This window comes from Balaenoptera physalus (assembly GCF_965194825.1).
Source record: "Balaenoptera physalus genome assembly, contig: HAP1_SCAFFOLD_1002, whole genome shotgun sequence".
Classification (NCBI taxonomy): Eukaryota; Metazoa; Chordata; class Mammalia; order Artiodactyla; family Balaenopteridae; genus Balaenoptera; species Balaenoptera physalus.
In genome coordinates, this window is record NW_028125790.1 from 1,461 (window position 1) to 15,180 (window position 13,720).

Here is a 13,720-nt window from a genome sequence, read left to right on the forward strand (position 1 = left end):
TTTTTAACAAGCTCATTTTTAACTAGTGATGCCACAGTCTCTGATTCATTAACCACAACTGTGAATATCAGAGGCATAATTAGAAAGGTAAAAATTCATATTTAATTTTGAACTTAAAGTGTTTTATGGATTTTACACCTTTAATAGAATAGTGAGCACAGCAGCAACAATCATTTGTGAGTATTTACTATAGACTGTGTATCTTTCTAATTTTTTTGTGTAGGATTCCAGGAAAAAGGCCTGGGCTGCGGCCACAATGGGCATGGCCCCCAGGCCGGGTCGCCCCTCCATGACCCCCGACGGGGCCCTGCGCTCCTGGCGGCTCCCTCCCCCGCCGCCCCGCTCCCTCCCGGAAGGCCTCGGGGCAGAGCGGTCCCACCCACTGCGCGCTGAACAGAGCCCGCGTTTCCTCAGAGCTGGAACTCCCGGCTCAGGCGGGGTCTCTTCCCTCCGCCTTCACGGAACTGCCCCGCAGCCCGAGGGGAGGGCGACCTCACTGAGGCTGCCGGCTCTGGAGGTGCCCCGGCGGCCGAAGCCATGACAGTCGCGGGGACGGCGGGCTGGGTAAGTGGGCGCCGACCCTCCGCCTGGTCCGGTGCCCGGGCGGCAGCACAAGACCAGCTTCTGAGGGGCAGGGGTTCGCTGCCACCCGCCGCTGCTGTGCAGAAAGAGCGGCCTCCAGCGTCTGGTCCCCGGGAACTTCGGTCCGTCCTCTCGCCCCTGCCCTCGTCCTGGCTCGTGAGGCCTGTTGGGCGTGAGGAGGGGGTCGGCCTGAGCGTCCTGAGGGGAAACGGGGCAAGGGAGGCTCAGGGTCCGGCTGCAGCGTCAGCGCCCCTCTTCCCGACTGCGGGGAAAGCGGCTGAAAACTCCTCCCGAGGCGCGCAGGCCCCTTATTCAGCCGAGTCCCTCTGCGCTCCTTCCTCCCTGAGCTAAAGTACCGGGGGGAGGGGACAGGGCAGGGAACTGGCGCAGGTAATGGGGAATATCAAAAGGTGATTGTTAACTAAGGAAAACCAGCTCTCCCAAGGTGAGGAATGCGGCGCTTTTCTTTGCCTGGGCTCACTGAATTCCTTCCTTTGATATGCACCTCAGCTCTCTGGGGCCTGCATTCTGTATTTGCATATCCTGAGTGCCTCAGGGCCCGCCGGCTCACATTGGAGGGCTGCAAGTGCTGAAGACTGTGACATCCTTTGTTTACTGATAGGGCAAGAACTATTCCATTTCTCACAGGCTTGAGGGGCAGACAGTGGAAAAAAGTCAGAGAATCTCACTCGGCCTGTACTTTGGTTTACATATAGATAATATTTATACTTAACTGTGCTAATAGAGGTTCTCAAGTCCAATCAACTTGTACTACTGCCCTCTATGTATCAATTTCATCAATATCATAAGATAAATGCCTATAGAATTGACTTAATCCATTTAAATAGGATAAAGATTTTTAAAGGAAATATAATAGAAATATAACAACAAAACCTTTACCACTAAAGGCTGGGTCTGGAACACCCTAAATAAATGTTCCATTGTTACAATATTGAAAGATGTAGTCAATAGAAATATCAACAAAAATGACAAATAATAAGGGTAGCAGAATGTTGAAATGTTCTATCTTTATCATTAAAGTGGCAGAAAATCATTTATTAGTAGGCACTGGGGGCAGAAGATGCCTGATTTTATATCTGTGTCATATTTGTGCAGTTGTTTCAACAAGTAACTTAAAGACAAAATGGAAAAACAAGGAGGTTTGTGCCTGAGATCATGTTGATGTGAAACCAGGGATGGCCACCTTGTGCCAGGTGAGTTAAGTTTACCTGGCAGGTAGACCGCAGAGCTCCTGGGAAGCAAGGGTTGGAATTTTTCTGCTGGGTGCCCCTTAGGTTCTGTGACTTGACTGACTGTGAGTCATGTTTCGGGAAAGACCTGATCACAGGAAAAGGGTGGGAATAGAGTGATTTGGGGAGCAGCTAACAACATTCATCACAGCTCACGGCCTGAATGAATTTTAAAGAAACAGGAAAACAAATGCTTCTTATGGAATCAGAGAATGTGAGGGCTGGACAATCCCAGAAAAGGAGGAACACCCATCCCATTTTCCAGATGACAAAACAGAGGTCCAGCAAGGTGAAATCACTCACCCAAGTTGCACCCGTCTCTCCTCCCCACTACGTGGTTCATGAAAGCAGGACTCTTCCTGTCTTGATCACTGCTGAACCCCAAAAAGGGCCAGGCATCTAGCAGCTGCTCCAAAAATTTGCGTTGACGGTAGGAACAATGCTATTTCTTTCTTTCTCACTCTTATTCAGGATTGTGCCAAGAACTCCCCAGGTTGCAATGTAATTCGATAAATGTAAATATTAATTGAGTTTTGTTGTGATGAGGACTTAGGCTTTGAAGGTAACAGACTTGGTTCAGATCTTGGTTCTGCCACTCCATAGCTGTTTGGCTTTGGGAAAATTACTAAACCTCTGTGAGATTATTTCCTCCTTTGTAAAGTGGGGATAAATCTATCTGAGCCAGCAGAGCACCTGCATGAGAGATGTGCACTAAATATTGGTCTTTCTCACTCTCCTACGCCATCTCTCTGTTCTTCCCAGAGAAGCTGTACAGAAGGATATAGTACTTTTGTTTAAAATAGTTAACTAATTAATTTGTTTTTGGCTGCGTTGGGTCTTCGTTGCTATGCGCAGGCTTTCTCTAGTTGCGGCAAGCGGGGGCTACTCTTTGTTGCGGTGCGCGGGCTTCTCATTGCGGTGGCTTCTCTTGCTAGCCTTAACCCCAATGCTAGCCTTAACCCTGGCTCTCACAACATGAATTCCTCTTCCCATATCTTATCCACTAATTAATATAAATGTAGGCATATTATTTCTATTAGACACATCACACCTAGCCATTTACTCCATCCTCAGATCTGGATGAACTTCACATTCATAATACACACTCACTGGAGCTCTAGGAACAATAGCACAGACAATCATCTCATATGAAGTAATGTAGCAGTTATTCTATTCTCAGTCTTACTGATAAATAGATCATTTACACTTTCAACAGTAATTATTACACAAGAACACCTATGACTAATTTTCTCCTGACCCCTACCCAGAATTTGATTATCTCCGCAGTAGCAGAAATCCAATGAAGCCCCACTTGATTTAACGGAAGTAGCATCAAAACCTGTATATGTCTTCAATGTAGAAAATGTAGCAGGCCCATTCACCCCGTCCCTCCTAGAGAATATGTCAATTTCCCTATAATAAACATTTCCACAGCAATCTATTTTTAGGAGCATTCGACAGTCCCTAGGTGCCAGAATTATATACAGCCCAAGTCATCATTAAAGCACATCTAACAATCTCCTTTCTATGAATTTGAGCCTCCTACCTACAATTTTGATATGATCAACGCATACATCTCTTATGAAAAGTTTTTTTACGACTAACATTAACCTTATGTATATGAGAGTTTTCACTACTTGTCATCATACCAGGCAACCCACCACAAATTTAAGAAATATGTCTGACAAAAGAGTTTCTTTGATAGAGTAAATCATAGAGGTTTCAATGCTCTTATTCCTGGAATTGAATTCTTCCTAATAATTTTACATTCTCCATGCTACCTACCACATTACACCACATGCTATATAGTAAAGTTCTCTAAGTAAGCTTCAGGCCCATACCCCCAAAATATTTTTGTATATCCTTCCTGTGCTAATAAACTCTCATTGTTTTTACCATCATTCTACTGACCATTTTCTCAGGAAATATAATTGTATAACAAGCTCACACTGGTTAATGGTATCCCCATTCTAATAAAACACATGAACCCATAACCTACAGAAGCATCCAACAAATATTTCCTAAAACAGTCCACCACATCAATACTACTTATAATGGCTATTATCATTAATCTAATATACTCTGGTCAAAGAGCACAATGAATAACAAGAATCTTTAATCCAGCAGCATCCACCCTCATGACAATCGCCCTTGTCACAAAAGTAGGACTTTCCCCATTTCACTTCTGATTGCCTGAAGTCACACGAGGCATCCCATGAACAGCAGACCTGATGCTATCAACATGACAAAATTGCAACCCTATCAGTTTTATACCACATGTCACCATCCATCAACCTAAATATACTATTAATCATAGTGATATTATAAATCATAGCTGGAGGCTGAGGCCGACTTCGCCATACTCACCTGGAAAATATTACACCCTCCTCATCAATTGCCCATATAGGATGAATAACAGCTATTATAATGTATATTCAGATCATAACAATCCTAAACATACTAATTTATATCATAACAACACTATCTTCTTCTTATTTATGCCTAGATCATGTACTACAAGAGTATCATTATCACACACATGAGATAAAACACCTCCCATCACAATCATTTTCCTCACCATTACAGTATCATTAGGACATCGCCCATCACTATCAGGCTTTCTACCCAAATGAATAATTATCCAAGAGATAACACAAACGACAACATCATTCTACCAACACTAATAGCCATCATAGCAGTCCTCAGCATATATTTCTACTTGCAGCTAACATACTCCACATCACTAACTATATTCCCTTCATTAAACAACACAAACACAAAACAATTTGAACATACAAAGAAATAACCTTCCTATCATTACCAATCATAATACCCACACGGTTACTACACACAACACCCATTCTATCGGTGCTGGACTAGGAATTTAGGTTAGTTCAGACCAAGAGCTTTCAAAACCCTAAACAAGTGAAATTTACTTAATTCCTAAAAATAAGGATTGCAAGACTTTATTCTACATCAATTAAATGTAAAGCAAACACTGTATTGAAGCCAAATCTTTACGAGATTGATGAGTTTTAACCCCAGGAAACTTTAGTTAACAGGCAAATCCTCTAGTCAACTGGCTTCAGTCTACTTCTCCTTCATTTGAGAAAGAAAAAAAGAAAAAAAAAAACGGCAGGATAATCACTGGCAGAATTGAAGCTGCTTCTCTGAAGTTAGAATTGAATGTGTTGATTCACCACAGGGTTTGCCAGAAAGAGGGCTCAAACTCTGTCTTTAGATTTACAGTCTAATGCTAACTCAGTCATTTTACCTCTGTTCATACACTGCTGATTATTTTCAACAAATCACAAAGATATCGGCATTTTATATTTACTATTTGGTGCTTGAGCTGGAGTAGCAGGCAGCACCTTAATTATATTAATCCAGGCTGAGCTATGCTGACCTGGACCGCTACTTGGAGATGCCCAAATCTGAAAGGTTGTCATAACAGTCCCTGCACTTGTAATAGTTTTCTTTATAGCTGTACCCGTTATGATTGCAGGCTTTGAAAACTGACCTGGGCCACTAATAACTCGGACACCTGAAGTAGCATTTCCCCCAATAAATCATTTAAACTTTTGACTACTTCCCCCATCATTCTTACTCCTACTCATATCACCAATAGTAGAAGCTGGTTCTGGTACCAGTGGGACCGTGTATTCAGCTCTAGCCTGCAATCTGGCTCATGCAGGAGCCTCTGTCGACCTAACTGTTTTCTCCTTACATTTAGCAGGTGTCTCCTCAATTCTTGCTATTATTACTTTTATTACTATAGTCTTTTTTTTTTTTTACTATAGTCTTTAATACAAAACCAGCAGTCATATCCCAATACCAAACATCATTATTTGTTTAATCTTCCCCAACTATAGCCATATTACTATAATTACCAATCTCAGTCCAAGCAGCCAGAATTGCCATGCTGTTAAGAGATAGATATCTAAACATTACTTTCTTTGAACCTGCAGGAGGAGACCGAATCCTATACCAACACCTCTTTTGATACTTTGCTCACCCTGAAGTCTGTATTCATGGCCTAACAGGGTTTGTTATAAACTCACATATCATTACATACTATTTAGGACAAAAATTGCCTTTCAGCTATCTGGGAATAGTATGAGTCATGTCCACTGGTTTTTTAGGAGTTCTCTTGTGGGCCCATCATATGTTTACCATAGGGATAGCTGTGGACTCAGGAGCATACTTTGCATCAGCTACCGTAATTACTTCTATCCCTACAGGAGTAAAAGTATCTAGCTGATTAGCAACTCTTTATTTAATTTTTCTTTTTCTTCTCTTTTTTTTTTTTTTGGCTGAGTTGGGTCTTGCTTGCTGCGCATGGGCTTTCTCTGGTTGCGGTGAGCGGCAGCTACTCTTCGTTGCGGTGTGCGGCCCTTTCATTGCAGTGGCTTCTCTTGTTGCAGAGCACGGCCTCTAGGCGCGTGGGCTTCAGTAGTTGTGGCTTGTGGGCTCTAGAGGGCAGGCTCAGTAGTTGTGGCACACGGGCTTTTTGCTCCGCGGCATGTGGAATCTTCCCAGACAAGGGCTCGAACCCGTGTCCCCTGCATTAGCAGGCGAATTCTTAACCACTGCGTCACCAGGGAAGTCCCTGGTTAGCAACTGTTCACGGAGGGAATACTATATGACCTCCCACTATATTATGAGTTTTAGGCTTTAGGTTTTCTTTTTACAGTAGGTGGTTTGACAGGAATCATCTTAGCCAACTCATCCCCAGACATTGTCCTCCAGGATACATACTATGTAGTAGCACACTTCCATGACCTAATGTCCATGGGAGCAGTCTTCACTATTATAGGAGGCTTCCTACACTGATTCCCACTATTCTCAGGTTATACAGTTAACTCAGCATGAGCAAAAATTCACTTCACAAGTATATTTGTAGTAGTAAATATGACTTCCTGCAGCACTTTCGTGGCCTCTCAGGGATGTCACTACGTTAGTCTGAGTACCCTGAGGCACACACAACATGAAATATTTTGTCTTTAGGCTCATTCATCTCAGTAGCAGCAGTAATGCTAATAATCTTCATACTTTGAAAAGCATTTGTGTCTAAACAAGAAGTCTTAGCAGTGGAAATTGCTACTCCTAACCTAGAATGGTTACACGGATGTCCTCCACCATATCCTACGTTTCAAGATCCTACCTATGTAAATGTAAAATAAGGAAGGACTCAAGTCCTTTTCAACCAGTTTCAAGCCAACACCATAACAATTATGTCTTCCTCAATAAATGAGATAAAAGTAAAAAGTGATGTAGCTTTGTCAAAGTTAAATGATAGGCTAAAATCCTGTATATCACTAAGGCATATCAATTTCATCTAGGCTCTCAAGATACAACATCACCGATTATGGAAGAACTTTTACATTTTCTTCGTCACACATTAATAGTGATTTTTAAAATAAGTTCTCTAGTCCTCTATATCATTTCACTAATATTGACATCTAAACTCATATGCATACAATAGATGCACAGGTAGAGAAAATGTGAACAATTTACTAGCTATTATTGTAATCTTAATTGCCCTATCATCATTGTGAATCCTTTACATGATACATGAAATCAATAACTCTTCCCAAACCATAAAAAACTATGGGTCAGTAATGATACTGAAGCTACAAATCCACAGATTACGAAGATTTAAATGTTGACTCCTCTGTAATCCCCACATCAGAGCTAAAACCAGGAGCATAATGACTAATAGAAGTCAACAACCGAGTAGTTAGGGATAGTCATTGAATATTAGTTTCATCTGAAATTGTTGTACACTCCGGAGTTGTTCCTTCTCAGGCCTAAAAGGAGCTGCTATCCCAGGACGCCTAACTTAAAGAATCCTAATATCAACAGGACCAGGCCTATGTTGTGGACAAGAGAGCTCGTTTTCCTGAGTTCAAAGACAGGACAGAGGGATATGGCTGAGATATGGGGTGAATCTGCAGCCCATGGGGATGCACTCTCCAAGCTCCAGTATAGGAATGGGGCCTCTAGGGTCCCAGGCCACCCACCACACCCTCTGGAGCAGGATCTGGGCAACATTCCCTGTCAGTGATGAGGCAGCCCTAGCACTTGTCACGCCCCGATGTCGTGTCCTATGTGGGCCCCATGCTCTTGGCACCACACCCCACACTCTGCAGGTCCATGCTACAGGGTCCTTCATGCCTCAGGAGTAGAGACCACACAGCAAGCAGTTCCCTCCCCAACCAGCAGGAGGAGGGGAGGAGAGCAGGGGCACCAGGGGACTCTCACTCAGACAACAACACCCCAGCGGTGCCAGCGGGGACAGTGATGATGCAGATGAGGCACAGACCAAGAGATGGGACCAGAGGACCCAAAAGGCAGCTGGTCAGGTCCTGGCTCACCTGCACCCCGGACACCTTTGTCCCGCATACACCCCCTTCCTCATACACCCTCTCCTTAAATGCAGATTCTTCAGATGCGAACAGGCAGAGCTTCAGACTGAAAGTCAGCTCTTCCAAAATGACCCGTCAGCAAACACTGCAGGATTCCACTCCAGTGGGTGCCCTGGAGTCGACAACTCAGGGACTGAAGTGGATGTCGGTGCCAGGGGCAGTGGGAGGGAATGGGGAATGAGACTTTCATGGTTGTGGAATTTTGGTTTTGCAAGATGAATAGTTCTAGGGATGGTGGTGATGGCTCCACGAGAAAGTGAATCTATCTGATGCCTCAGAAACGTGCACTTAAAATGGTGATGATGGTAAAGGGTATGTGACGTGTGTTTTATTTCACTTAAAATAAATTCTTAAAATAATGTCTTGTTAACTGAGATTCCATTTCGACTCCCCTTCATCACAAATGTCGGAGGCCCAGACACAGTCCCCTACCTTAGGGGCCATCACGGTACCCTCACAGAGCATGTGGGAGACCATTCTTTGGGGGGCCTAGTCTGTGCTCACCTGACCTCTGTCCAGGGGGACCCAGGCAGTGGTGACCCCCATAGACTAGACATATGATATGCTATAGTATTAGTATGATACCACCAAGTGTTGTCACTCACCGGAACACAGAGCAGCAACCCACTCAAACATGCCTGACCTCATATGATTTTGACAAGATGAAGAGAAGAAAAGGAACCACAGGTTAATCAGGACAACACCCTTAATGCAGAGGTTGGAAATCTCAAAGGGGACAGGACACACTGCAGGCAAAGAGCGCATATGCGGTCTCACCATCCATGTGATCCTGACTCATGCAGGTATGGTGAGACCCACACAGTCCCCTCACCCTATACCTGGGGTCACACATCCACACTCACCAGGGTGACCCACCTCCCCAGACCCCTCCACCTGGGTCACATGTCCACAGTCCCAGGGTGACCTCACCTCCCCAGACCCTGCACCTGGGGTCACACGTCCCCTTGGTCAGGACACCATGGCTCTGCAGGGGGCTCCCCCAATGTGGAAACAAGCTGGGTCCCTGGGACCTCCTGGGATGGGAAAAAGTGTCAGGTGGGTCTCCTTTCCCCACACTTGTCCCAGAGGAGTCCTCCTCTTCTCACTTTGGTTCTGTGTGATTTTAACTGTTTTTACAGCTTTCATACTAGAGTTGAACACACGACCCTGGTGCTGGCATGCTCAGTCCTTTCTCGCCTCACTTACATGTTGAGGAAATGCACAGGACAGCAGGGCTGAAAGCCGAGGGGCAGCTCTGGACTCTGCTGAGTAGGGACGGTAGACTGGAGGGAGAGCTCAGCAGCAGCCTCAGCTGTCACCCATCGGCCTTTTGCCCGATCTGCGTGCCCTGCAATCAATTCATCAGCTAAACCTGCTTCCCTATGCACCATGCACGTGCTGGTAAATTGGAATTATTGCCAGGTAGTCCTCCTGAGGATTCACCATGAGCCCCAGGGAAGGTGAACCTTGCAGGGATTAAGACTAAGGCCCCGACCATAGCACTGACCCTTGGGAGGACCAGGTCACCACACTCAGAAGAGAGGCTGTTACGTAGACAAGCCCACCTCAGCTCCAGACCCCAGACATCTAAGCACAGACATTCAGATGCAGGCACGGAGCTTCCCAGTACTGAGGCCAGGCCGGGTCTCTACCCAGGTCCCCATAGTCCTAGCGTACACAGAACATGGTCAGTTCTAAATCTTCTTATTATAGACAACACATGGTCAGCTCTAAACATAATCAGTAGACAGGACATGCAGAGGTCTAAATCTACCATGTAGACACAACTTGATCATGTTTAAACTAGCTTAGGGCTGATCTCATAGGGGGTACAGATCACACACATGGGTCTCTCATCTTTGGACACCCACATCAGGAAACTGAACAAAATCTTTGTCATTAAACATTTCAACAGGCAAAACAGAAATGTTCCCAATTTCTCTGGCCACCTGATGGTCAGGATCCACGGGCGAGCCACGAACTTCTTAGAGTGCAGCCCAGTCTGCTGCCAGGACACACAAGAAGTGGCCTGATTCCAGCCTCCCAGGCTTCCAGAAGGAGGCGGCCACACTGGAAGCCAGGTCAGGAGAGTCCTGCATGGTCCGGGCCGGGAGATCCGGTCTGTCCATTTGGCTGGCCGATTCCGGGCGGGGCGCTCAGGGCCTCTGAGAGCCCTGCACTCAGGTCCTGCTTCCCTGCAGCGTGTGCCTGTGCGTGTGCGTGTGCGTGTGTGTGTGTGTGTGTGTAGAGGGGGCGGTGGCTGACGGCTCCCATGGTTCCCAACCCGGGCACCGCGCTGTCTTCGAGGGGAGGCACGGGGAGAGGTAGGGGCACAGAAGCCGTTGGAGAGGAGAACCCACCGCGGAACTCCTTGCACACTGGCTCGCCCCACCCGGAGACCCGCCTGCCCATCGTGGGCCGCATGTCGCTCCCCAGTCCCCCACCCCCGAGGGCAGGGTGCCTGCTCTTTCAACAGCACAGGGTCTCACATGAAGGAGACCCAGTGGGGACTGTCAGCCCCCGACTCCTGATGTTGTGTTTGGGGAGAATGAACCCCCTTGACTGGGCGATGGGACCCTGTGAGGAAAGAGGTGGCGGCCCGATCCAAGTCGGGGCCTGGCTGAGATATGAGAAAACAGGAGCCAAAGCAAGACCTGGAGGCCAGGCCAACAGGAGGGACACCCCCAGCCTTGGTCGGGCTCTCCAACGGTGATATTGTTGCTTTAGGGGACCTGGGACAGGTGACTGAATGTAATGGGAGTCTAAACTGGACCCTGAATGGGGCTTAAAGAAGGTGTGAAGGATGTTACTGAGACAGTGACAGTCATTGGAATACAAACTCTGTGTCAGGATATCCTGCTCCATCCATTTAAATCCCTGAGACCTGTGACCTTTACGTGGCTACGCAGGATTGTTAGAGCAGCTGCGTGCGGATATACCTGGGGCACAATTCAGTCTGCAGCCAACTTGCAAGTGGTTCCAGCAAACACACAGGTGTGCGCACAGGCAGGCACAGCACACACACAAACATATGCACGTGCACAGCACAAATATATTCACACACTAGCATGTGAACACACATGCACCGATATGCCCATGCACACACTAATGTGTGCAAGTGCACATACCTATGCACATGCACAGCATATGTATGCAAACAGGCACATGCACACGCATAGCACACACTCAGGGAATAAAGTGAATCCGTAAAGCATTAATTCCTGAACACAAGTGAAGCTGACATGTATTTTCCCCTTTTCTTAGCCTTGATGTTTTCCACAACAAAAAGTTTAAGAAAAATGATAACGGCAAATGACCTTTGATTCATAGGACTTTCTGATTTTATTCCACAAATATTATGACAGTAGAAATGAATGTAGATATTACATGTGTCCACTAATGGATGAATGGAGAAGAAAAACACGGTCCATCAATACAAGGGAATGCTATTCAGCCTAAAAAGGAAGTCAGTTCTGACACAGGATGCAGCAGGGATGAACCTTGAGGGCATTATGCTCAGTGATGTAAGCTAGACACAAAAAAACAAACAGTGCTTGATCCACTCATACAAGGCCCCTAGAGCAGTCGGAAATATAGAGACATAAAGTAGGATGTTGAGGGCCAGAGGCTGAGGGAGGTACAATGGCGAGTGAGTGTTTAATGGGGACTGTTTCAATTTTGCAAGATGAAAAAGTTCTGGAGGATGATGGTGGTCAGGTTTGCACAACAGTGTGAATTACTTCCTGACCCTGAAATGTGCATTTAAAAATGGTTAAGATAATACATTTTATGTTATGTGTACCAGACCACAATTTTTAAAACTTTTCAAAAAACAACAGGAAATAGTCCATGAATACCACAAAATGTACAACTTCACTAACAACAGAGGGATTAAAGCCATAAGCAAAATACTGTGCATACACCTACCAGAATGGCAGACATGAAAGACATAGTATCAAATATCAGCAGGATGTGGAGCAATGGAAAGCCTGGTATGCAACGGGGGGATGCAACCACTTCTGAAGCAATCGGGCCACAGATAGCGAAGTCCGTGCACAGAGACCCACAGTGCTCCTCCCAGTTGAACACAAACCCACCAGCCCTGCACCATGACACACGGACATGGACTTGCAGCCACAGGAGCCAAACCTGAAGGAACCTGAAGGCCATCACAGACGGATGCAGAAATGAACCATGCACGCTCCTATGAAGGAATATTCCACAGCAATGGAGTACATTTTGTTTAAAGGTAGTAAAACTATAAAAATTATTTTTTAAAGAAAACTATATTTACAAGATGAAAGAATCTATAATTCTGGCACCTAGGGATTGTCGAATGCTCCTAAAAATAGATTGCTGTGGAAATGTTTATTATAGGGAAATTGATATATTCTCTAGGAAGGACGGGGTGAATGGGCCTGCTACATTTTCTACATTGAAGACATGCACAGGTTTTGATTCTACGTCTGTTAAATCAAGTGGGACTTCACTGGATTTCTGCTACTGTGGAGATAATCAAATTCTGGGTAGGGGTCAGGAGAAAATTAGTCATAGGTGTTCTTGTGTAATAATTACTGTTGAAAGTGTAAATGATCCATTTACCAGTAAGACTGAGAATAGTATAACTGCTACATTACTTCATATGAGATGATCGTCTGTGCTATTGTTCCTGGAGCTCCAGTGAGTGAGTATTTTGAATGTGAAGTTCATCCAGATCTGAGGATGGACTAAATGGCTAAGTGTGATATGGCTAATAGAAATAATATGCCTACATTTATACTAATTACTGGATGAGATATGGGAAGAGGAATTCATGTTGTGAGAGCCAGGGTTAAGGCTAGCATTGGGGCAATAATATATAAATTGATGATGTTGATGGACATAGTGGTTCTTTAATAAGTAATTTGAATGCCTCAGCAATGGGTTGTAATCATCCATGGGGGCTGATGATTTTTGGTCCTTTCTGGATTTGTATATAGCCTAGGATTTTCCATTTAGTTAATATGAGGAATGCTATGGTGAATTAAATTGGGTAATTTGTGAAAGAATGTTGATTATAAACATATTCTTAGGAAGAGGACTTGAACCAGTGCAGAAAAAGTTTCATTTTTACATAATTACTGGGCTCTGCCAGCGTAACGAACCCTGTTCTACAGTAGGGTATGTATAAATTAACTGAATGTAGATTATATCATCATTTAGTTTGAAGACATTTTGTAAAGGAAGCCGTATTGCTCTTGTCCTTTCATACTGGAAGAAATCTGCTATAGACAGAAACCAACCAGGATGACTCCAGTCTGAACTCAGGTCACGTGAGACTTTAATCGTTGAACAAACAGACAATTAATAGCAGTTATACCGTTGAAATGTCGTGATCCAGCATCAAGGTCATAAACCATATTGCCCATATGAACTCCAGAATACAATTACACTGTTATCCCTAGTAAAACTTGTTTTACT

At 44.9% G+C, this 13,720-nt stretch overlaps 1 long non-coding RNA gene across 1 annotated transcript; it reads left to right on the top strand.

The window, feature by feature from the left end:
- The first annotated feature begins 485 nt into the window (after positions 1-485).
- On the top strand, positions 486-5,864 carry LOC309653714. Its single transcript, XR_014259407.1, has 3 exons — positions 486-564; positions 1,699-1,796; positions 5,801-5,864. It is a non-coding gene; the product is annotated as an uncharacterized lncRNA (long non-coding RNA).
- Positions 5,865-13,720: the final 7,856 nt, after the last annotated feature.